Genomic DNA, 24,229 nt, shown 5'->3' with positions numbered 1-24,229 from the left:
CGATTGTTGCTGATTTTTATTCTTGGCCTCAAGGTACCAATGAGTAGTAAACCACCACTCACACACAGCACTAATTATGCTTTCACATATCCTGTTTTTCAAGAATATTATCGGCTGTGTTTGTGGCGTCTGTGTACTGGGTATACTTAGGTTATGGACTGAAATACATATGGGAGTTTAGTATACAAGAAAAGTGGGCAGAAATAAGTTATTTAATAGATGATGTTAGGGCAGCTGGTTTGCCACTAGGGGGAAAAATAAAGTTGAATCTCTAACTCATTTCATAAAAATGTAACTGTGCACCCTGGCTGGGTGGCAGAATTGGTTGGAGTGTGGTCCCATACACTAAAAGATTGCAGGTTCAATCCCCCGTCAGGGGTCAGGGCACATACCCAGATTGCAGGTTTGATCCCTGGTCAGGAGGCAACAGATCGATGTTTCTCTCTCTCTCTCCCTTCCCCTTCCTCTCTCCCTTCCCCTTCCTCTCTCTCTAAAATCAATAAACCTACCCTCAGGTGAGGATAAAAAACTGTAATTCTGGAAAAGTCAAAGATTTAAATATAAAAAGATAAATCATTTAAAAAGTATTTTTAAAACTATAAAAAAGTATTAGAGAAAAATGTTAGAAAAATATTTACCTGGGGAAAATATTTTTATAGTCCTAGAAACCATAAAAGAGTGACAAATCTGAATATATAAAATTTAAAAATAAGTACAACACAAAACACCATTTACAGAGTCATATGACAGAAAACTGGGAAAAATATTTCCTACTTATATGAAAAAGTGCCAATTTCCTTAATATTGAAAGAGCATTTTCAGATGAATAAGAATAAGGAAAACAATATAATTTCAATACAGGGTAATGAAATTAACAGGCAATTCACAAAAACTACAAATGGCCAATAACATATAAAACAATGCTTCAACCTTACTTACAATGGAAAAAATACAAATTAAAGTAACTGTGTAAAGTTATATTTTATTTTTCAGATTGGCTAGTATTAAAAATATCATTAATATGGAAAGTTAATGTGGGTGTAGGAAAACAGGAATTCTCAAGACACTAAATGGAAGTATAATTGGTTCCACCTTTTTAGAAGGCAAGGGGCAATATATACAGTGGACTATTATTCAGCCATAAAAAGAAGGAAATCTTGAGGTTCTGGCCAAGATGGAGGCAAAGGCAGAAATGCTTTGCTTCCTCACAAAACCAAAAGAAGGATAGCAACCAATTTAAAAACAAAGAACAATCAGAACTGCCAGAAAATCATTAGCATGGAACTCTGACAACCAAGGAGTTAAAGAAACGTTCATCCAGACTGGTAGGAGGGGTGGAGATGGGCAGCTGGGGTGGAGAGGACATGCGGCAAGGCAGCAGACCATGTGGGTGATCCCATACTCGAGAGCAGATAATCTGAGAAGAACAATCGGTGAGCGAGGCAGACCACGCAACCCAGGGTTCCAGTATGGGAAAACAAAGCCTCAAACCCCCTGGCTGTAAAAAATCTTTGGGGGTTGCGGTGGTGGAAGAAACTCCCAGCCTCACAGGAGAGTTCATTGGAGAGACCCACAGGATCCTAGAACATATACAAAACCACCCACCTGGGAATCAGCACCCAGAAGGGCACAATCTGCTCGTGGGAAGCAAGGGAAGTGACAGAAAATGGGACAAGAGCCGAGCAAGTGTCATTGTTCCCTCTCTGACCTCCCCCCCGCCCCACATACAGAGCCGCAATGAAGCAAAGAGGGCTGCCCCACCCTGGCAAATACCTACGGCTCCAACCCTTACCATGTAACAGGTGCACCAAGATGAAGAAATATGGCCTAAATGAAAGAACAGATCAAAACTCAAGAGAAAGACTAAGGAACAAGGAGATAGACAACCTATCTGATGCAAAGTTCAAAACACTGATAATCAGGATGCTCACAGAATTAATTGAGCTCAGTTGCAAAATGAGGGAAGAAATGAAGGCTAGACAAAGTGAAGTAAAGGAAAATATCCAGGGAACCAACAGTGAAAGGAAGGAAACTGGACTCAAATCAATAATTTGGAACAAAAGGAAGAAATAAGCATCCAACCAGAATGGAATGAAGAAACAAGAATGTAAAAAAATGAGAAGAGGCTTAGGAACCTCTGGGATAACTTTAAACATTCCAACATCCAAATCATAGAGGTGCCAGAAGCAGAGAAAAAACAAGATATTGAAAACTTATTTGAACAAATAATGAAGGAAAACTTCCCCAATCTGGCAAAGGAAACAGACTTCCAGGAAGTCAAGGAAGCCCAGAGAGTCCCAACGAAATTGGACCCAAGGAGGAACATACGAAGACACATTATAATTAAGTCATCCAAGGTTAAAAATAAGGAGATAATCTTAAAAGCAGCAAGAGAAAAGGAGAGAGTTACCTACAAAGGAGTTTCTATAATACTATCAGCTGATTTCTGAAAAGAAGTCTTACAGGCAAGAAGGGGCTGGAAAGAAGTGTTTGAAGTCATGAAAGGCAAGGACCTATATCCAAGATTACTCTATCCAGCAAAGCTATCATTTAGAATGGAAAGATAGATAAAGTGCTTCCCAAATAAGGTCAAGTTAAAGGAGGTCATTATCACTAAGCCCTTATTATATGAGATGTGAAAAGGACTTATCTAAGAAAAAGAAGATAAAGAATATGAACAATAAAATGACAAGAAACTCTCAACTATTAATGAAAGAACCTAAAGAACAAAAATAAAAACTAAGAAAATAGCTAGAATGGGAACAGAATCACAGAAACGGAGATCACATGGAGTGTTATCAGTGGGGAGGGGGAGGGGAAGAATGGGGGGAAGGTACAGGGAATAAGAGGCATAATTGGTAGGCACAAAATAGATAGGGGAAGGTTAAGAATAGTATAGGAAATGGAGAAGACAAAGAACTTATGTGTACAATCCACAGGAGGGGGGAATGTTGGGGGGCAGTGCAGGGAGGAGGGGGGTAAATGGGAGAAAAAAATTGGGACAACTATAATAGCATAATCAATAAAATATGCTAAAAAAAACCTTGCCATTTGCAACAACATATATGCCATCTTCAGGGCATAATGCTAGGTGGAATAAATCAGGCTAAGACAAATATTGTATGATCTCACTTATATATGAAATCTGAACACACACACCTACCCCCCCCAGCTAATAGATACAGAGAACAGATTGGTGGTTGCCCAAGGTGGGGGTAGGTTGGGGTGGTAATATATAGCATGGTGGCTATAGTTAAAATTGTACGACATCTGTCCAGAAGGTATCTAGCCATGTAATACAAAAAATAGAGACATTTATTGAAGAAGATACAAGAAACATTGTACATAGGACAATGACACCTCAGTCCCCTTCAAAGCAGGCAACTTGGGACCTCACCCACTTCTCCCAATTGCCACCAGCTGTCCAGTCATATTTTCCCGAATCTCATTGACAGTCTGAAATCTTTTCCCTTGCAAAAGTGATTTTTAGTTTTGGGAAAAGTCAGAAGTTGCAGGGTGCCAAATCTGGGCTGTAGGGGGCCTAAGTCACCTGGGTGATTTGATGTTTCACCAAAAAAACTCTGCATGAGATGTGATGCACGAGCTGGTGCGCTGTCATGATGAAGCTGCCCATCACCAGGTGCCCATAGCTGTGGCCTCCTGAATCATCTGAACAGTTTCCACAGAGGAATGTTCAGCCTAACACAAAATTTGATGCAGATTCGTTGGTCTATTTGCTCAGTCATTTTGAATTCGATGGCCACACAGTACACTCAACAGTGTCTACTGTCCCCACTGACTAATACAGTGGAGTTGTCATTGTTCACACATACACATTCCAGTCCACTCTCCTTGGCTGCCTGGTTACACCAATGCCACACAAACTGTTCTCATTATCTTAACAATGCCTGGACTTTTTCTGGACAGACCTCATATTGCATATTTAAAAGTTGCTAAGAGAGATCTTATGAGTTCTCATCATAAGAAAAAAATTCTTATAATTATGTGTGGTAATAGATGTTAACTAGACATTTTTTGCAATTTATACAAATATTGAACCGACTTTTTCTATGGGATCCACCAGGTTGAGAGGAGAGCGGCCTCCTCCTCTCCCTGCCATGGGATGTGCTTGTCCACTGATACCAGTGTGCTCCGGAAAGGGGGAATCTGGCAAAAGTGTCACTTTGCCTGCTGTGTTCAAGGCCCCCATTGACCAGATATTGTGAACTTTGTTCACACCAACTCGGGCAAAAACAATAGACAGCCAGTGAATTGGCAGATCATCAAACCACTGCTGACTCTTGGGGTGCTGGCAGGGCTGTGGCTCCAGTTCCCAGAGTCCGAGGCGGTGGGGCTCATTGTCCTGGCCAGGGTGCTTTTGGGAATATGTGTCTTGGGGGCCGCATGTTTGCACCAGCCGAAACCTGGCACCACTGGCACCACAGAGTGAACGCAGCACAGCAGGGAAATGCCAGTGGCCCCACCCTGGCTGCCTCGGCCTTACCGGCACTGGTCATATCTAAAGGCCATCGTATTGAGAAAGTTCCTGAACTTCTTTTGGTGACTGAAGATAAAGTTGAAGGCTACAAGAAGACCAAGGAGGCTGTTTTTCTTTTTAAGAAACGTAAGGCCTGGAATGATATCAAAAAGTTCTGATTCTCAGTGACGGAGAGCTGGCAAGGGCAAAAGGAGAAACTGTCATCCTATCTAGTGCAGGGACCTTGCATCGTCTGAGATGAGAACAACAGTATTATCGAAGCCTTCAGAAACATCCCTGGAACTACTCTGCTCCGTGTAAGCACACTGAACATTCTGAAATTTGCTCCTGGGGGCATGTGAGCCATTTCTTGATTTGGACTGGAAGTGCTTCCACAGGTCAGATGGTCTGTATGGCGCTCGGCAGAGAGCTGCCTCCCTTGAGAATGACTATGACCTTCCCGTGCACATGACACTCAGTGCGGACCTCAGCAGAGTCTTGAAAAGTCCAGAGGTCCAAAGATCCCTCCAAGCATCACACAAGGAGAATCATCACAGAGTCTTGAAGGAGAATCCACTGAAAAACCAGAGAATCACGTTGAAGCTAAACCCACGTGCAAAGACCATGTGCTGGAACACCACTCTTCTCCAGGCCAGGAACCACAAGCTCCAGGTGGGTAAAGCAGCAGCAGCACTAGAAGCCAAATCAGATGAGAAGGGGACTCCAGGCAAGAAGCCTGGAAGAAAGGAAAGAAGGCTGTTGGCATTACAGATCAGAAACCTTTGGCGGGGAAAAAGGGCTACAGCCACCGAGACACCAGCAGCCGAGAAGCAGCCCGCAGAAAAGAAACCCACCAGAGAAGAAGCGAAGCCTGCAGCACACACTGAACTTTGTTTATTCCATAAAGGTCAAATCACTGTCGACAGCTAGTTTTTAAATAAAAACCTGATCAAAGGTAGTGAGAAACATGAAAAAGTAATTGAATCATTATATAGTACACCTGAAACTAGTATAATGTTAGATGTCAATTATACCTCAATTTAAAAGGTCATTCACAGAGATTCAAAGATGATAACTTTTTTAAAACTAAAACGGGATAGTGAGAGTGGAGAGGGAAGAAAACTTTGGGTGGTAACACTGAAGAGCATGTTGGTGATTATGTGTACAAGGTTTGTGACAGAGTTAACTCTGTTTTGATACTCGACTGCAAACAGCGTGGAAGGCTCAAGCCTGGGCAGGCTGACAGGAAGCCCGAGTGTTCCCCCATTAGCACCTGCAGGAGATTCAAACCACCCAGACTCCTGCGGGATCCCCACCTGCAGGGGTCCCCACCCAGAACCCCCACCCCAACCACAATAACGGCCCAAGCCTGCCGGCTTCCCTGGTTCTCGCCACCCACTCAGGACCTGCTCGAAGCACCCTGCTCATCCCAGAGACCTGGATCATGTAAGTAATAAAGCTTTTGTACCTTCAGAAAAGTCCTGTACTTTGGAATGCTTGAATAATGAATACAGCTTGTCACTTTCAAATAAATATTTAACTTGCTTTTAAAAACCCGGTGACAGCTCTATAAAAATGGCTTTAGAAATATACACATGTAATTTCCATATGCATATATGCGAGCATTATAAAAATGTAGAAAAGCCTTCAATTTTTAGTTTTATATGACTTGTGCTTTCACTTGTCCCCACTCTGTTTATTTTTACAAAAGTTCTTGAAAGTTTGCCTATCAGTGACCATGTTGTGACTGCCTCGGACCCGATGCCTATATCCAAGGAGACCTGTATGTCTAATCAGAATGTTTGCTGACGTAGGGGATTTTAGGTTTTGGAAGGCAACATTGCCCCAATTAGAATGACTTATAAGATATGCAGAGTGTCAACAGCCATATCTAATGCCAGGAAATTTAAGGTGGTTTTGTTGACATAATTATCACTGAATTCTAGACATTTAATCTTATCTCTTTAAATGCCTAACTGGGAGTTAGTAAGTAAGCAATTAGTTAGAATGCACGTTGCATTTTCTACGAATCTCAGTTCAATGTTTTAAACGTCCCTTCCCGGCTCTGCTGGGTCAGGGCTCTCTCCTCCCTGCCCTATCCCAAGCGACCTACCCTCACTGGCTCCACCCCCAGAAGCACATTATTTGATTTTCATCACCTGGTTGGTCTGGAAATTCCAACAGTTTCAGATTGTTTTGTCAACAGAAGAAACAGTACTGGTATCAGATCTTTAAAAATCCATTCCCCATCTATTCAAAGGTCACAGTGATGTCACATCACCCAGGGCACTGTGCAGAGGAAGTATGTTGCCCAATCTGAATGTTTTTAACCACTTAGCTTGGTGTTCATCCAAAGAAAAGTCAGTGAACTGACTGACCTGCCTTGGACTTGGCCTTAAGAAAGAAACAAAAACTGTGGTTTTACAACAGGAGGACATTCAAACATAATCAAAGAGAAAAGTGTTTTTAACAGTATGCCCACCTGTGTGTGACATGTTCTGAGGTTTGGTAAAATCTAAATGGAAAAGAGCCCCACAAAAGGAAGCCCAGTAAACACCCAGCTTTCCCGGAGGGCTGAGGGCAGAGGAGAATCTGTGACCTGGTCCAGAGTCCAGCATCCTTCTCTGTGCCACCCCAATGCCCTGCCTTTCTCTGTTCTAGCATTTCGGTACCTCCGGGCCAGAAGAGGCTCTCATCTAGATTGATTCGCTACTGCTGGGAGCTCTAGCAAAGGGAAAACTTTCCAACAGGTCAGAATTTTGTGTGAGTTGTAGAGGTTTTTCCGTCTTCTTTGGGCTCCCTGTCTTTCAGGAGCACGGCTAACTGAACAGGATATTCATAAAAGATTAAGGGTCTTGCTTCATGGTCGGGTAGCCAATATACATGGACATCAAGGCTAGAGTTTGAACCCAGGACATCTGATTTCAGTGTTCAGTCCTTCCTACTCCCTCTCAGTTCCTCTCAAGTCCATGCTGTCACTTCTGGCTCAAATGCCACTTGGTTTCAAAGGCATTTTTCACCTGTCCACCCATTTGCTCCCTCTTGCTCTGCCGCCTTCCACAGGTATAAACAGGTATAAACAGGTCACTAATTAAGGAAGAATGGCTCTTGCTGCATTTCTATCCTAGACCTTTCCGAGTGCATTTGACCTTTATGTTAAAAAAGCTGAAAGTGAATATTTCTGGAATACTCCTACTGCAAGCCCTAGAACCAAACACTTATTGCAACTTTGTCCAAGCAAAATGGCAAATCTTTGACTAGATCGGGCTACGGTCTAATGGCATGAACGCGGATGGCAAATGGAGAAGTCACTGCCAGTTCAACACCACATGTACTTTAGCAGAACCTCCAGGGGATGCGTGATTCATGCGCTCCCGGGACATGTGCAATTCCTAAAGGATGAGCTAGCCAGCTCTCCAAACTTGAGGACAATGGAGGGTGACTTCTGTGGGCAGCCCGAAAGGCCATACTGGGCAATTTTGAAAATGATCTTGAAAAGCGTTTTATTATTGGAATAGCTAACATTCTTGTTGATTATGCAGAATAAAAAAGCACCAAAGCGTTTGAACATTTGGTGCACGTTCCACTCCTTCTGTACTGCAGAGTGAATATTAATGCGCAATCTGTAAAGTCTCACAGCTTGACAGGAAGTGACTGGTTCTGCAACCGCCTCCTGACAAGATCGGGCAGCGTTTGGTTGTGATCACTCAATCATGCTCGCATTTAAGATGGTTAAATGAGTTACTTAATTCTTTGGCTTATTATTTTTGCATATATTGAAACTACATATGCATAGTTTCAAGTCCCAGGCTAAAAAGTGTCATTGTTGAGAAAAAAGTACAAATATCCAACTTGGAACAGCACAATTATTTAAATAATTTAAAAACTAAATTGGGCTGACAAGGTGATTTCAAAGTTGATTTGGAAGAATAAAAGAGCAGACATAAGTAAGGCAATTTTTAAAGTATACTTTATTGGTTATGTTATTACAGTTGTCCCAATTTTTCTCCCTTTGCCCCCCGCCCCGCCTGGTGCCCCACTTCCCTCCAGCAATCCCCCCCTTTGTTCATGTCCACAGGTCGTGCACGTAAGTTCTTTGGCTTCTCCATTTCCTATACTGTTCTTAACATCCCCCTGTCTATTTTGTACCTACCAATTATGCTTCTTATTCCCAGTACATTTCCCCCCAGTCTGATTACCCTCCATGTGATCGCCATACCTATGATTCTGTTCTTGTTCTAATTGTTTGCTTAGTTTGTTTGTTTTTTAGATGCAGTTGTTGATAATTGTGAGTTAGTTGTCATTTTAACATCATAGTTTTGATCTTCCTCTTTTTCTTAAATAATTCTTTTTAACATTTCATATAATAAAGTTTTGGTGATGATGAACTCCTTTACCTTTACCTCATCTGGGAAGCACTTTGTCTGCCTTTCCATTCTAAATAATAGCTTTGCTGGATACAGTAATTTCGGATGTAGGTCCTTGCTTTCATGACTTGGAATACTTCTTTCCAGCCCCTTCTTGCCTGCAAGGTTTCCTTTGAGAAATCAGACGACAGTATTATGGAAACTCCTTTGTAGGTAACTCTCTCCTTTTCTCTTGCTGCTTTTAAGATTCTCTCTTTATTTTTAATCTTTGGCATTTTAATTATGATGTGTCTTGGTGTGGTCCTCTTTGGATCCAACTTGTTTGGGACTCTCTGTGCTTCCTGGACTTGTATGGCAATTTCCTTCATCAGCTTAAGGAAGTTTTCCTTCATAATTTTTTTAAAATAAGTTTTCAGTTTCTTGCTCTTCCTCTTCTCCGCTGGCATCCCTATGATTCGGATGTTGGCACTTTTGGAGATGTCCCAGAATTGTCTTATACTCTCCTTGGTTTTTTTTGAATTCTTGTTTCTTCATTCTGTTCTGGTTGAATGTTTATTTCTTTATGTTCCAAATTGTTGATTTGAACCCCAGCTTCCTTCCTTTCACTGTTGGTTCCCTGTGAATTTTTCTTTAATTCACTTAGTGTAACTTTCATTTCCTTCCTTACGTATTTACCATACTCAGCAAGGTCTTTGAGCATCCTGATCACCAGTGTTTTGAACTCTGCTTCTGGTAGGTTGGCTATCTCCATTTGGTTTCATTCTTTTTCTGGCATTTTGTTCTATTCTTTCATCTGGGCCATGTTTCTTTGTCTTCTCAATTTGGCAGCCTCCCTATGTTTGTTTCTGTGTATTAGGTAGAGCTGCTTTGACTCCCTGCCTTAGTGTACCTCTTATATTATATGGGGTGGAGCCTTAGGTATTGCCAGGGAGGGGCAACCCACTTCACTGCTCTGTGTGTGGGGAGGGGTTGGAGAGGGGACAGTGCTGCTACCTGGTTTCTGGAGGCTTGCCCAGCCCTTGCCCTATTTCCAGTCACTTTACGCACTTCCTATATGCAACTGGCACCCTTCTAGCTGTTGCCCTGGTGGTGGTTCCCAGAGTGGGTGGGTTTCAGTATGTTCTAGGTCCAGATGGCCCTTTAAACAGATGCTCCTGAGAAACCATCAGTTTATTCTGCTGCCCCAACCCCCACCAGTTTTTACAGCAAGAAGTTATGAGGCTTTATTTTCTGGGTGCTAGGACCCTGGGCAGCATGATCTGACCTGATGCTGGGATCCCTTGCTCCCAAGGTATCCCTCCCAATTTTTAATGTACCACACGAAAATTTGAGACCACCCACGCCACTGCACCACTGCCTCTCTAGTGCTACACAGTGTCCTTTCCACCCTGGCCCCGTCTTCACCCCTCCTGCCCATCTGGATGAATACGGCTTCTTGAAATCCTTGTTTGTCCGACTTTCATACAGTTCAATTTTCCTGGCAGTTCTGGGTATTTTTTGTTGTTGAGGTTAGTTGTGATTCTTTTGTGGTTGTGTGAGGAGGTGAAGTATGTCTACCCATGCCTCTATCTTGGCCAGGAGTAGTAAGATGAATTTGTAAAACAAAAATACATGGATGTATTTGTACTATCAGGTTTCAAATATATCAAGAAATTTAAGTAACTGGAACTGGCATTGGGATTGGGATTGAGGAACTAGAAGTGATAACAGATTTCAGGTGTCAGAAACAGGCTTCAGGACAGGCCTCATGTGTAGTGAGATTACGATGGATTTGGAATCAAAGGTCAACACAGAACGAATGGATTATTAAAAAGTGCAGTATCTTCTTTTTGAGGGAACACTCAATGATGGGTGACGCAGGTGCTGTGGGAGGGCCTGGAGGCCCCAGCGCCTGGAATGGGAGGCTGCGGTGGGTTCCGTGGAGGATTTGGCAGCAGCATCTGGGGCCGAGGTTGTAGCCAGGTTGGGGTCTGTGCTGAGGCTACAGGGCTCAAGGAGGCAAGGCCGAGGACAAGGAGTGGATCCCCGTCACCAAGTTGGGCCACCTGGTCAAGGACATGAAGATCAAGTCCCTGAAGGAGATCTACCTCTTCTCCCCACCTGTCAAGGAATCTGAGATCATTGACTTCTTCTTGGGGACATCCCTCAGGGACAAGGTTTTGAAGGCTATGCCCATGCAAAAGCAAATACATGCTGGCCAAAGGTCCCGGTTCAAGGCATTTGTTGCGATGGGGAACTACAGTGGACATGTTGGTCTCGGTGTTAAGTGCTGGAAGTAGCCACTGCCATCCATGGGGTTATCATCCTGGCCAAGCTCTCTACTGTCCCTGTGAAGCAAGGCTACTGGGGAACAAGACTGGCAAGTCCCATACTGTCCCTTGCAAGGTGGCCGGCCGGTGAGAGTCTGTGCTGGTGCGCCTCATCCCTGACCCCCGGGCACTGGAATCATCTCAACCCCTGTGCCCAGGAAGCTGCTGCTGATGGCTGGTATTACAACCGCTACTCCCTAGCCGGGGGCGGCACTGCTACCCTGGGCAACTGAGCCAAGGCTAAGCTAAGAGATGGTGCCTTCGATATCATCTCTTAACGCCTACAGCTGTCTCGCCCCTGACCCCTGGAAAAATACCGTGTGCACCAAGTCTCCCTACAGGACTTCACTGAGCATCACGTACAGACCCTCCCCAGGGTTCCTGTGCGGTGCATTGGGCTCCAGCTGCGCTGCCGCATGATTTTATACAAGGAAAATAGTGAATTAAGCCTTTCTTTTTTAAAAGAAAAAGTAGAGTGAAATGATTGCTTAACCACTTGGGGGAAAGAATCGAACTATATTCTCACCTTAAACCATGAACTAAAATAAATCCCAGAAGTTTATTATTAAATGTATAAAATGAACTGATTTAAAAAAGACAAGAAAATGCAAAATATCACTTATCTGATCTGAGTGTGGGGAAAGGCTTTGCAGGTTTTAAAGCCACAGGAAAAGATCACATAAGAAAAAAACCAAATGGATCTGAACACATAAAAGTTTTAGAATTCTGTTTATCAAACAACATGACATATAAAAACCAAGGGCAGACAATGAAACTAGGGAAAATATCACACATAAAGGGTTGATAGTCTAAAATTTAAGGAACTCATAAACCAACTGAAAAGACAGCCTTCGCTCAAACAGGGGAATAAAATGTATAAATTAATAAAATAGTAGGAGTAAAGCCTATTAAAAATGTTTTCCCTCACAAATAATAAATCATGAAACAATAATGAGAAATCTTTTTTTTTGCCTCTAAAACTACCCACACTGTGTGTTTTTTAAATGACAGTGGCTAGCAGTCCAGTGTTATGAGGGAAAACTTTCTTATACTGTTGGCGAGTGTGAATATAGTGAATCATATCCAGAGCTTTTAAAAAATTTCAAATCCTCTGACTATGGTAGTTCCTCTTCTGAGTTTATCTTAACCAGAAAATAAATTTTGTACAAGGATGCATATTATCATAGGATTTACAACATAAAATCAAAAACCTCTAAATGCCCAACAAAAAGATGGTATTTACAGCCGATGAGATCTTGTCCAGGAATTCATAATAGCTAGTACTTCTGAATATTATTTAATACATTAAAAAGGTAAGATTAAAAATGTGTATATTGTAGAGAACGGGCTGTGTTTTATGCCTGTAGATGCACAGGACAAACCAGCCGATGTCTATGTAAATGGTAGCTGCGGTGGCGGTGAATAGTAATAATACAGGTAACAATGGCAACTAACACTAGCCGGGCGGCGACCTGATTCAACCTTCCCATGGTCATTACAAGGATCTCCCTACCCAGGTTTCACAGGTGAGGACCCCGAGCAGTGGAGCTGGACCACAACCTCAGGTCCACTGAGGCTTGGGAACCAAACCTCTTTACCATGCTGCCTGATGACTGTTTGCTTTTCAGCAATTTTCTGTACTTCCCCGGTTCTCTACAGTGAGTATACGTTTACAATCTGGGGGGAAAAAACACACAAAACTTTTTAAAAAGTGACTTGGGGTCAAGAAGCCCCGTGACGGCCTGTGGTAGGGTCTACTCGCTCTTCCCCTCGGCTGTGGGTGGTTCTTCCGTTCCCCTTCCCGCTCTCCCACTCTCTCCAGTGTAAGCCGTGGGGCCTCCTGGCCTGCTGAGGGAGGGAAGCCCCCGTGCGTGGCGGCGCCGTCCGATGGCTGGGGGCCAGTCTGGCCGACTCATTTTTCTTTCCTCTGCCTCCCTCTTTTCCTTCCCTCCTGCAGACCCTTAGGCTTTCTAGCACCCACTGGGAATAAGCCTGGTTCAAGGCTCTGGTTTAACAAAACAAAACAGGGCATCCTGGGGTTAACGCTGGGCTGGCCTTTCACAGTTCTATGATTAAATTGCATTTTTCAGTGGTTCTGTCTTTAAACTCAAACCCTTTTAAAGAGAAATTTAAGGAGAGCAAAACATAGGAAACAGTGCCAAATGCCAATAACATATTTTAGTCGTTTGGGGAATGGGCAGCTTTAGAAACCGCAAATTCCCACTTATGCAAGGGCTACTTGAGCATTTTTCTTTATTGCTTAGTGACAGAAGCCTGGCTGCAGACCACGGTCAGGGCTGTTCTCTCTTGTTTTCTTTCTCTGCCTCTGAAAACAGTTATACAAGGTCTGAGTTATCACAATGAGAGTTGGCTAATCAAACAACAAAAATCATTTTCTACTGATGATGTGGCTCGTTCGGGCTAAGAGGCAGATATCCAAGCCTGTGTCTCGGTACCTGCCATACCTGCTCAACAGGCTCAGTCACACCAGGCCGTGCACTCTAAAACTGGGAAGCGCCACACATGTGACTTCACCCCCAGTTGGCAAGACTTTGGTGCCATGTGCTCAACTAGCTATTCTGTGTCCTTTCTCTCAAAGACGGTGTCTGAAAGGGGCAGGTAAGATGTGGGCATTCTTTTGTGACCATGCACCCCAAAACCATGGCTGACACAATAGAAAGTGGAAACAATCCCGGAGAGCTTTTTTTCTGTAGCCTTAGACCTATTCTGTCAGGGATTATAAACCCAAACATCAGAGTCCAATGATGAGGCTCTTCTTCTCAGCCCCCCACCATCACTAAGGTATGGCCAAGCGGTCCCAGGCCATGAACTAATAAACTGTGTCATACTGTCAACAAATAAATTGGAAATAAGGTGCCAGTGAGCTCAGGTTCTCATAGCCACTCCTGAAATTACTGGCACTGAACTACTCCCACTTCAGGACAAGTAGATGGCAGTCAAAAAAAAAAAACTTTACATATTGAGTACTAGCATTTTGGTGGTAAGTGTGTGTAAGGTGGAGAGACCAACTGTAGGTCAGAGATACGGTTCTGGAATGAAGCAGCTCACATTAATCTGAGTTAGCAATCAACTAATGTGGGTACAAGAGATTAATTTTATTCCGTAAAGGTTAAAGTAAACTGACTTGGTGAAAAACTGCAAACAGAAAACCTAGAGAAAATAAGAACTATAGAAGACCTGGAAAAGATGCAGATATCCTTAACAACCTACTAGCAAACTGAATCTAGAAACCTATAAGAAGAATTATTATACACTACAACCAACTGGGAATTTATTCCAAGAATGCAAGGTTGGCTTAACATCTGAAAATCGAGCAGTGTAATAGACCACATTAATAGAATAAAGGACAGAAACCCCATGATTATCTCAATAGATGCAGAAAAAGCATTTGACAAAATCTAATACTTCTCTGTGATAAAAAGTACTCACTAAATTAAGAAGGTAACTTCCCGAACCTGGCACAGGCTATTATGAAAAACTCAGTTAACACAACATCCTTAAGGTGAAAGGCTAAGTGTTTTCCCCACGAATATCAGGAACAGACTAGATATCTGCTCTCACCACATCTATCCAACATTGTACTGGAGGTTCTAGCCAGGTCAGTTATGGAAAAAAAGAAAAAACTCCAGATTGGAAAGGAAGAAGTAAAACCATTGCTAGTCTCAGATGGCAAGATCTGGAATATAGAAAAGCTGGAAACATTTTGCTGACATGAAAGTCAGAAAACTTTTTAAAAAAATATATCTCTGAACAAGACTTTGTAACTATATTCTCATATGTTGCTTGGAAAGTCAGACTGACACTATCCAGTTCAGAGTTATGAAAACACTCATAGGCATCCCATTCCAAATAAGCTAAAAAGGTGGTGACAAAGCATATAATAAACCCCTTATTTTCAACCTAAAGAAAGAGGTACATGTGCATTTTTGTGAATAGCTATTAGTTTCCTTTCCCCTAACTACTAAATATATTACATGCTATTCGGGTACATACTGAAAATATGTTTAAAGGCTATCGGTGAGTAGGATGCCAAACAGTTGCCTACCTGGTGTCCACTTACTTCATCTGGCCCCGCCTCCTGCAAGTTCTCTGGGTCATGGCTACTCTCAAGAAAACAAAAATGGCATTAGTCTGATACGACTATTCTGGATCCCCTTGTACTCCATGTGGACATGGGGCGTAGAGTCAGACGAGAAATAAGTCATTGCTATCTGTTGTTGAAACTGAGGCCATTGGGTAGATGAAAATGAGAACTTTTAAGGCACAAAGGAAAGCTCTGTAAGAGACAAGGCTACTCAATATCTTAAACATTAGTAAAAATAAAAGTTCCACGCAACCCAGTAATATCCACTGAGTGTGTGGAGCGACCCAGGTGCTTGGGAATGTCTAGGTCGGAGGGCTCTCTAGTTTCTACTTCCGTTCATAGAACAGTGACTATGGCAATGAAATTGTTACTCTGGGTTTGCTGGCCTTGAACTTGCCAGATCTTCCATGCTAACTCAGCCATATCCTGACAAACCACCTTAAAACTTGGAGTCTTTGAACTTTGCTTCTTGTTTGTGCTTTGGTCCTACAGCTAGCCCTTCCAACCCTAGTCTTCTTGACATTGGACATTTGGAGCCTCCTGCTCCCCCTTTTATAAATATTTCTGCGTCTCCACATGGCCTCTTTCCAGGCCAACTCTTAAATTTTATGTAAAACAATGCTGGTCAAAGCAACGAAGAACCGAAAAATGACCTTTTCCAATCTTCTTAAATATGTCCAAGATTTTATCTTCTCTATTCTCCAGAGTCCCAGTAACAATGGCAGCAACATTAAAAAAAAAAGGTAAGTATTGAAGTGTTTCTAAAATTGTGCTCTGAACTTTCCATATTGTAATGAAATAAACATATCTTAGCAAGTGTAAGGAGGTGTTCCAACAAACTGGTTGTAATCATTAGTTATTTCACACACACCTTGTCTTTCAAACATTATTTCATTAATAATTCGCATGGCCGTCCTGATAGGAAAACTGTAAACTTAGAGAACAGACGTAGGAGAATTTCACAAGCAGGAACTCTTTAATAATTTCCCTGAAGAAGATGCTTGAATGCACTTCAGAAAGAAGGACTGGCGTGACTCCACAGCACCCTTCCTGAAGCAGCCGCGACTGCTAAGCAACTGAGAGGCCTCGTCCGTGGAGAGAGAGGGACTAGCAATGACATCCACATTTCATGTTTTCTGGGTCAGTACAACTACTCTTCAAAGGTTTTACAGTTTCTACCTTTGCCAAATAAGGACACTAGAACCAAAATCTATTATCTAGCATCATCACTCCACAAGAAAGGAAGGAGATTTTAATACCTAAAAAGTAGAAAGAGTATGCTTTCAGGAAAAAAAAGGATATTTTAAATGGAATATATGTGGTGTTATTGAAAACTCACCACATTGTATTACTTTTCTCCCTTCTGTATGACCTGGTGAAAACTCCATCCCAGATGAGCCCTCAGCCCACGGAGGGAAGCTGGGAATGTTTGTGATAACAGAGAACAGGGAGCTTATTGTTCTCGCCAAAACCATTGCTTTAAAGTGAGTTTCAACGTAGAAGAATGAGGACAGTGTTTCCCAAACTTCAGTTACGTGAAAACACCTTCGCAAGCATCACAGCTGCATTTCACCTGTGTTATTTACTCAATTCCAACTGAGTCATTTGTTGACTTAAATACATTTACTTAAAAATGGGAGTCTTACATGAATATCGTTAAGTGGAAAGCCAGTATCTCTTCCCACAATGTCAGGATAACACAACTGCGGGAAGGCCCTGAGCCTGCAGCCGACTCTCTGCAGAAAAGGAAGGTTAGCAGGTGTTAGGGGTTCAAGTCAGAGCAATACCAGGGCGCAACTTTCTGTTGGATTTAACCTGAAGCACAGAAAGAGGATTGAAGGGAATAACTTTCTCATTATGTAATTAAGTGTCATTTAATGCCATGACCATGGGCTGCCTAAAAGTATCTCTTGTATAGACGAATGCCATTTTTGTAGCCATTTATGGAATCAGAGGTGTCCTCAAATAGGAATTAAGAGTGCTGGCTAAATCAGCCTCCTGGAGTTCAGATTCTGGGACTTCTCCATGTACCAGCCGGTGACCGTTGGCAAGTTATTTACCTTCTCTGTGTAAGGTTTTTATCTATGAGATGGGGGTAAAGTAACACCCACTTCACAGGCTGCTTGTGAGAATCAAATGAGTAGATATATGTAAAGCTCTTAGAACTGTAAGCCGCATACCAAGAGCTCAAAATTGTTAGTTACACTTATTATTTCATACTTGGAGGAACCCAAAAGGTCCACACTTCACGTTAGACTATACAAAGCATACAGCAATGCAGTAACACGTTTCTGGAAAGAACTTACAGCTAGGGAATAAGAATGACAATTCCTTGGGTAATTTGAATTAAAATGAATGACTTGGTCCACATGCATATAAGGCAATTTATTGTTCATTTGGTTTAAGTTTTCTTCCATGCTCCAGTTACTTGGTCAAGGGCAAGTCTGAATGATATATTTTTGTTTTTAAGGCACAGTACACAATGCCTTTGACACAAAAAGGTCACACCGTAGAGAACGGCTTTCACAATCTTAACTGCAAGTCACTCTTTAGATAAATAAGGCCATCCAAATACATTAGGTTTTAAATTATGAAATCAATGTCCCCTCTGTTTAGAGTCAACAACAGAATTAATGTCAGGTTCAACCCTCAGAGTGGCTACATATGTTATGATTTAATTCTTATTATGAAATACAGTAAGGGAGGACTTATCACTAAACCATCACATAAATAAGCTAACATCAAAAAGCAATGGTTCTAGGGGGCTCCTGAGATGGATTAGTTGGTCTTGAACAAGAAAGACGTACATTAACATATCCTAAGCTGCTGCCTTTCATGTGTCATCCCTTTTGTCCCTGGAACTATATTTAGTACAGAGAGAACAACAGCGCTGCCAGGGCAGTCAAGTAGAAAGAGAGGGTATTAATTTAGTAGGTCTTGGTCAAGGTTAGGGCAAGAGATAGTGGACAAGTACATATTGAATTTATTAAAATACACGATAAGGTCATACTGGAAACTTACAGCAGTCTCTAGACCCTATGTCGAGTCCACCTTGACAGTGGCCTGATTGACAAAGATCGGCATTTTTAAAATATCTGGTTTTCTTCAGTCCCTTCAACCCACTCACTTTAGGACAGTTTCTTCCAGCCCTACGACATGCTTCTTGGTAACACCCTTATCGCCTTCCTCTCCTCCCTTTTTCTTTTGTTGGTTCTTCCTCCACTGTGTCAGGTTGAGCACCCAGCTTTCCCTTTTTGTTGTCAGGGTCCCCCATTTGTAACTTGCCTACCTTCTCCCCACAGACCTCTTCATTGCTAGGCTTGTCCTCTTCTGATTAGGCCAAGTTCTCATCCCTATTTGCTTTGCTCTTTCAGGCAGGTCTTGCAACTCTTCTATTGAATTTTGCATCAAACATTAACTATTGTTCTTAAAAATGTTACCTGTCCTTTCCTACTTCTTCCTCCCACACTGTTGTCAAGGACATTAAAAAAAATATTCCTCCACGCTACCCTTACTAAGTCTATACCCAATAGAATGTTCCAGATCCTGAAAGTGGAATTTGGTCACACCTTTTCATTTGCCTTTGCACTTTTCCCCAGGACTTGCTTCTTTTAGAAGGCTTACCTGGAGTACTTTAAGAGACCAAAAGAGCTGAATAAGGTCAGAGGCAATGCAGTGAACACTCCTTTCCCCTTCCTTCACCGAGTTTGCCTCTGGCCTGGGTATGTAATCAACAGGAGTACCGCAGGTTGGTGTTCAATAAACATTAACTACTAGCAGTGGCTCTGGCTTTTAGGGAGCTCTACACCCTACCTATAAATGGCCTCTATGTTCTAGGGTCACTTAACTCTTCTGGGTCTGTCTGATGACTTTACAGTGACCTGAAGGGGTCATTTGTGAAGGTACAATAGTGTCCTAGAAATGTCACTTTACCACCAAAGTAAGGAGCAAAATCTCATACATTAACAGGGAGTCTGCAGCACCTGTGGCACTGCTCCAGGGGCTGGGGACGTGGGTGAACAACTCAGACCAGGCCCCACTCTCCTGAAGCAACAGCTTCTGAGAGTATTTAAAGGCCAAGGAAAGCGATCGCGGTCACACTGGTCAAGAAAACCAGGCTGAAACCATCCTATTAAGGAAGAAGGAGATCGATTCGTTGGTGGATGGGGCACTATGCTAACCAATGCTCCACCTCCCTGAACTAGGATACACATTTAAGAGTGGGCAGAAGGTTTTAAAAAAATCCTAACCCAACCCAAAAGATAATGGGAATCATCTGTGCTGCTCTCATGTGCAAACCTATAATTTATGGAAAGATGGGAAAGAGAAAGTCCCCGAGGAGGCCTAGCCAAGTTTTGTGGTGAAAATTCAACTGTACTCCAAGCTCAGACTGGAAGAGGTGGGGGTGGAGAGGAGCAAGAAGCCACAGTAAAAATAACACATCTTGAGGCAGCCAGCTCCCTCTCTTCTCCCGGGTTCCAAGGCCATTCCTGGGCCAATGCCTTCCTCCCTTCCTCCTGCTCACCCCCCAGCCCAGTACTCCCCCATTCACAGGTTATTACTTTTTCCTCTTTGTTTTTCATTCATTATGTAAGAATCTCAGACTGGCTGTAGTACTCATAATTCCTGTCACAAGGCAGTGCCAGCAGCATAAATTATAGGGCATCCTAGGAAGCAGGTAGTTAAGATCAAGTGAGAATGTGTGCTTTATAAAATAAAAGGGAGTTACTGGGAATTTTCAAATTATGGAAAGGGGACCATTTCCTTAAATACATGACTGGATATTACATATATTTGCATTGTTTGTCACTCTTTGTACACACTTACATGTAATTTACTACCAAGAATATGCTATCAGATTTGATAACAGAAAAGACCACCACTCTTAAGGGCAATGTTCCTTAGCGATGACACCCCCACCAGACTGATTTTTGAGTTTTAGCTCTATATCATAATGATTACATATTGTACTTTTTGCTTCTTCTATTGGGTTATCGTCACTTAGCTTTATAGGGGGTATGCCTTTTAAAGGGTATGGTTACTTACTGTCAACAGTAGTTGACAGTAAGTCAACTACTGTTTTCAAAGTATTTTTAATTGCCAGTATCAGTGATTGCCGGGCCATTTGAAAAAGCATTTTCATTATACATTTTAATAATTTGCTAACATACTTCAATAAAACTTCAACATATATTTTATTCATTTCTTTATCAGCCATATAAGGTAAATTATTATCCATGTCAGAGATGGAGACATTGAGGCCATCTAAACTAGAAAAGATGGGTGGTAGGGGTAGGAATAGGATGTGAAATAAATGTCAAATTGTCCAGGCAGGAAATCCCCTTGGTGACATTTCTGAGTTTCTAATGCCTGTTAAGGTGCTCTTGCTATTCATAAACAGCTTTAACTGCGGGTCAGAAAAAAATAGAAGGAAAGCACCTGTGTTCACAGGGTGTATGATAAAGCCGTATGGACAGGGCCATAAATTCGCGGCACCTTGTTAATATGACCGCGAGGGACTTTCCACAGCGGCACTTACACAGCGCTCACTGTATGGCAGGCATTCTTTTAAGCACTTCACATACTTGTAACAACCTCATAACCTTGCGGGGTATGTACTTCATCCCCGTTTCACAGATAAGGAAACTGAGGCACAGTTTAAGTAACTTTCTCAAGGTCGTAAGGGATGCAGCCACGATGCAAACCCAGGCTGTGTGGCTCTAGACGTTATGCCCTCAACCACTGGGCTAACCTGCCTTTCAGAGGGTGTGCTGTAGCTAAACAACAGACTGCGGTTAATTAAAGGTTTACTGGAAAGTCAGTTGTTTGAACTCGGGACCAAACAGCCTTAAAGAAAAAACAAGAGATAATGTTGCCGAGGACTTCAGTTCACAAGTGCTCACTTATGCAATAACAGAGCTTGAATTAACAGCCTCTTTTGAGTTCATTCTGGTCCTTGCCTTCCTCTTCCTGTAATTGACACATCCATTTACCTCATACTTACCAGGCACTGCCTCTTGCCCAGGCTCTGTTCTTAGTAGTGGGGACCAGGACGAATAAGATAAGACTTGCATTCAAGGTTGAATCTTTCCACCTTATCTTAGGTTGAATCTTTCCACCTTATTCAAGGTTGAATCTGCTCCAACCTTATGGAGCAGGCCAAAGAACTAGGTAACACAGGTGCATTTTATTTCGGGAATGGGTCAACAGTCTTGGCGAGAACAATAAAGTTGTCCCCTTTCTGCTTCCAGCCTAGGAACTGAGCTCACCCCACTAGGAGGGCTTTTTCAGCACACTGCCCACCTAGAATGCTCATGCATATTTCGAACTCACAGCATCACAGTACGTAACAGCTAGCACTTCAATACTTGAAAGGCTGTAAAATATAGTCTGTAAGTAAAGGAGTGCTGGTAATTTCCTGCAGTGCCCACAGTCACTTTTAAGATGACAGTATTCTTTCTTTTTATTGTGGTAAATGTACATAAAATTTACCATTTTCACCATATTTAGGTATATCTCATAATCACTTTTGGTTACACTTCGATAACTTTTCTAAATACTATGGCTTCTTTACTTCCAACCACTTCATGGGTAATAAAATTGTAATTCAAACAATAAGCTGGTTTTCCCAACTAGCACGCCTGGCCATATTAGTATCTCAGAAAGACCGGCTTCTCTCCTAGACTGGGATGACTTCAATCCTTGTGGTGCCCCTTCCCTCCCCACCCTTGATAAATTCAGAAGCGACTCAGAGGTCTAAAGTTTCTCTGCCTCCCTCATCCTAAGCAGCTGAATCAACTTCTCTCTCCACCCCTTTCATTATCCCATTCCATCCACCCCATTGCCATCAGTGGGGTGGAGACTCAGCTTATAAGTGTGCAGAAGAAAACCCCAGAAGCAAGAAACTAGAATAACTTGCTCCTGCTAACAAAACAAACCAGAAAACACAGTAGGGGCCAAGACCTCACAGTAGCTGAGTTCCAAATCCTTCCTTATCCCAAGGAGACAGACTGCCTGCCTCTCTATTCTGAGCTCAGGCAATGTGGCTTAAGCAAACTCATAGAAGGAATTCAAGCCTCAAGATCCATTTTCAGCCTTCCCCAGATCCCATGTGCCTGTTTCTCCGCACTGCATCCCGCGCAGCCAAACGTGAAAGCCCATGTAAAGACCATTGCATTTCGCTCTGAAAGACCTGAACGCCCTCGCGAACTAACTCCTGGCTGAAAATGCTGGACCCACGGAGATGGAGAAAGCAGCAGCCAGTTGGAAAACAAAAAGAGAGTTGTTATCTCCATGTTAAATTAAACTCAGATCTGCTTAATATCTTGGCCAACTTATGCCACAACTATTTTGGCCCTTTCTACCACCCAAAGTCTTTTGTGGCCAACATGCACCGCCGAGCTGCTGTTTGGTGCTGTGTGCCAGCAGGCTCCTGGGCCAAAGCGGAGTAACACCCTTCCTCCTTCGGGTTTTGGGGTAGCAGGGGAAGACTGCTAATTCCTTTTGTGACCACTGACTAAGAGCTGAGTGGCCAACAATTTGGTAAATTATATACACACCTAAAATGTCAGCTGCATCAGAGATTTTTGCTTTCTGTCCTTCCAGGAGCTGAAGGGAACCTTTAGGCTGAAGGCAATTCTAGGAGAGTTGGGTTTTCTAACCACATTCTGCAGGAGGGATACCAGCAGAACTCCAGGCACAGGATTCTGAGTAGCGAAGAATCGTCTTGATAAGCGTATATGCCGATAATTTGGAGCCAATGGAAAAGGAGGGGAATTAAAAATAGCCACAGTTATGAACGCGGGTGCACGTGTGCGCATGTACACCCACACACGTGAGGTAGAGAGAAGCTACCACAAAGGTCTGGTTGGGAATCTGACTAGGTATAAACACATAAACACACACCATACAGGTGAGCCCCAGCTACGAATGTAGCATGTGCCAACTCTAGACTTTTGAAAAACAAAACAAAAAGCAAATTCATAGTATCATAAATCCATATGTAATTAGCCTGCTTTTCCTTTTGGACTAGAGTTTAATATATTCTATGGGTTATCTAGTTCTTTGTTCTAGAACATTGTTGCTGTTGACAACGACAGGTCACTCGCTGGGTTGGGTGGAATAGAACTATTCTGACCGCCACGGTGGTGGTTAAAACGGATCTGTGAAAACTGTAGGGGCTGTGGCCTACTTGGGAGAAGGTGGGCTGGTCACATCCACACAGAGTCTCTTGGGCACTGGGACTTGGGCCACGTGCGGTGCTGGCTCTCTGGGGCTAGCTGTGGATGCATTTACCTGGTTCTGTTCCCTGCTCTTTCCTCCGACCACCCAGTGGAGTGACTTGGTGGGGTTTCCTCAACAGTGGAGCTGGCCCTGCTGCCTCCTGGATCTTGGTACCAGCTTGCCTCTAGAACAGCAGGATGCTGGTGCTGGAAGGAACCAGTATAATGTAGTGGTTCAGAGTGCGTGCCCAGGAGAAGGGAATCCTTCAGCTGCTGGGCGGATTGTGCAGCTGGTCCTGTTCCTTATTCCTTATGTTTTGATTAAGTCTGAAACATTTCACACTAAATCGAGGAAACAAAACAAAGGAGGGTATGTGCTACAGCAGGACAGCTTGGGTTTAAAGCCCAGCTCCCCTGTGGTAGCTATTTGACTTGGGGCAAGTTCATTGCATGTGTGAAATGTGGGTAATAATAGCATCCATCTCAGAGGGCTATAGTCAGGGTTAAACGAGGTCATCTGTGTCCATTTCAAACAGGGTCTGCCCGAAAGTTAAGCACTCAATAATAAAAGTAACCAACATTTTGGAGGCATATAACTAGTAGATATTAATATAATCATGTAGTGCAACTTTTTCATTTTACAAAGATTTTAAGTACCAGAGAGATCATGTGACTTGCTAAATGGTAAACTGTTGTTGTCACCTTGGGTCCTAGGTTTTGTAAATGTCCCTCTCTTTCTCCTTGCCTAA

General features: G+C 42.7%; 1 protein-coding gene and 1 pseudogene across 2 annotated transcripts in view; one reads left to right on the top strand and one right to left on the bottom strand.

The window, feature by feature from the left end:
• The window catches only part of PLEKHM3 (pleckstrin homology domain containing M3), a 171,725-nt gene that overhangs the window by 43,403 nt on the left and 104,093 nt on the right, over window positions 1-24,229 (bottom strand). The window lies entirely within an intron of this gene.
• On the top strand, window positions 3,941-6,412 carry LOC118500009 (annotated as a pseudogene).

This window comes from Phyllostomus discolor, chromosome 4, assembly GCF_004126475.2.
Source record: "Phyllostomus discolor isolate MPI-MPIP mPhyDis1 chromosome 4, mPhyDis1.pri.v3, whole genome shotgun sequence".
NCBI lineage: Eukaryota > Metazoa > Chordata > Mammalia > Chiroptera > Phyllostomidae > Phyllostomus > Phyllostomus discolor.
The sequence above is the reverse complement of the archived record's forward strand: the minus strand, read 5'-3'. Positions and strand labels throughout refer to the sequence as shown.